The 2,042-nt window shown below is 48.0% G+C and overlaps 1 pseudogene across 1 annotated transcript in view; it reads left to right on the plus strand.

Annotated features, from left to right (window-relative positions):
- LOC101589848 overlaps positions 1–2,042 on the plus strand; it is a 5,260-nt pseudogene that overhangs the window by 2,141 nt on the left and 1,077 nt on the right. The window lies entirely within an intron of this gene.

Consider the following 2,042-nt stretch of genomic DNA (forward strand, 5'->3'; position numbering starts at 1 on the left):
GTACAGGGTCTCACTATGCAGCTTGGACTTGTAGTGATCCTACTGTCTCAGTCTCCTCAGCTTTGGGATTAAAGGTGTGCACTGTAATGGGTTCTCAACACAGAAACCAGACCAAAATCCAATTATCAAATTCTATGAGACTTAATTACTGGGCCCCGGAACGCTTGACCATACTCATGTAGGAGAGGACAAACGGCCAGGAGCCTTAGAAGTATAGAGGTTTTAAAGGTAGAAACTGCATCCCGTTTGGCAAACAAACTTGTCGTTTAACATAGAACAGTACTTTTAGGGACAGCATGACCATTACTCAGCATATACTTTTTTCTGGGAACTCTCAGTGTATTGAGATGGTTTATCGACGGTACACCAAGCCTCCTTGTGGTCTTACAAGGACGCAGGGCTACAGATAGTTGAGCAGAGTAATTTTTTACATTTAGTTTTACATTAACTCATCACATTACTTTTACATTAACCCTTCACATGTGCCACCATGCCTTCACGACGGCCAGCTCAGCCTGCTAGGGGGTGGGGCTGGCTCGGCTTGTGGTGCTGGGGATGGTGAGTTGAAGCCATTTATGTTGATGGTTATAATTCATGTTGGCTTTTCTTTCTCATGTTTTTGTTATTTGTTTCCTGTCTTTCTGTTTGGTTTAACTGTTTGTCATGCCTAGTGGCTCCATCCTGTAGCTGTTGGATTTTTTTTTTTTGTGGTCTCTTGTCACTCTTAAGATATCTATCTTTTGGGGCTGGAGAGATAGCTCAGAGGCATAAGCACCTACCTGGCAAGCATAAGGACCCGAGTTTGATCCCCAGCCCCACATGCTGCAGGAGCTCTGCTCCGGATCCCCCAGATTGGGCGTCACCATGTTCGGGTGTGGTGGCACATGCCTGTAATTCCAGCACTGGGAGCTTGAGCCAGAAAGATCTTTGAGACCAGCCTGGGGGTACAAAAAGTGAGCACAAGGCCAGCCTGAATTGCATAGTGAGACCCCATCTCAAAAACAAACAGCAACAACAAAAAGATATCAATCTTTTCCTGGTTGTTAGGCGAATTCCTGTCTTGTAGATCTGACCTGCATCTTCCTCTACATTTAGTCTGCTGTGTATGCTTATAGTGGAGTTTCGACTCTCCTTCATTTCGGTTTGGATCTGCTTCATTGAGTCCATTTCTTTTCTGTTTTTCATTCATGGTCTCTATCATTTTCCTGAGCTCCTCTATTTTTTAAAAATCTGTGTCTGTTTTAACGTCTTTATTTTGATAGTGGTTTTTCTTTTCTTTTCTTTCTTTTTCTTTTTCTTTTTTTTCTTTTTTCTTTTTTTTGCAGTACCAGGGATTGAACTCAGGACCTTGTGTTTGCCAGGCAAGTGCTTATTCTACTGAGCTATCTCCCCGGCCGATAGTGATTTCTTTTTGCACCTTAGAGATTAGTTTTTTACGTCCTCTCTCATTTGTTTTTTCACTTCTACTGCTATAATTGTGGAGGAGCAGTGGAAGATTCACAGGACTCAGGCTTATAGTCCTTCCACTGGCACCGCTTCCACCCTTCCCACCAGAAGCTCTGCTCTGGAGAATGGAGGGCGCACAGGGCTGACTCATTCTCCTTCTACGGGCGGTGCAGACCCGGGACAATGGAGGACACGCAGAGCACGGACTCACTCTCCTCTTGCGGGCGCTGCGGACCTGGGGCAATGGAAGAGGCACAGAGCGCGGACTCGCTGTCTTCCTGCTGGCGCCTCGAACCCGGGCCAGTGGAGGACTCTCAGAGCAGGGACTCACTCTCCTCCTACTGGCCCCACAGACCGGGGCTGGTGGAGGACACGCAGAGTGTGGACTCACTTTCCTCCTACTGGCTCCACAGACCCGGGGCAATGGAGGACACGCAGAGGGTGGACTCACTCTCCTCCTACTGGCTCCACAGACCCGAGCTGGTGGAGGACACCCAGAGTGTGGACTCACTCTACTCCTACTGGCTCCACAGACCCGGGGCAATGGAGGACACCCAGAGCGTGGACTCACTCTCCTCCTACTGGCTCCACAGACC

This window comes from Octodon degus, unplaced genomic scaffold (assembly GCF_000260255.1).
Source record: "Octodon degus isolate 3935 unplaced genomic scaffold, OctDeg1.0 scaffold00123, whole genome shotgun sequence".
NCBI lineage: Eukaryota > Metazoa > Chordata > Mammalia > Rodentia > Octodontidae > Octodon > Octodon degus.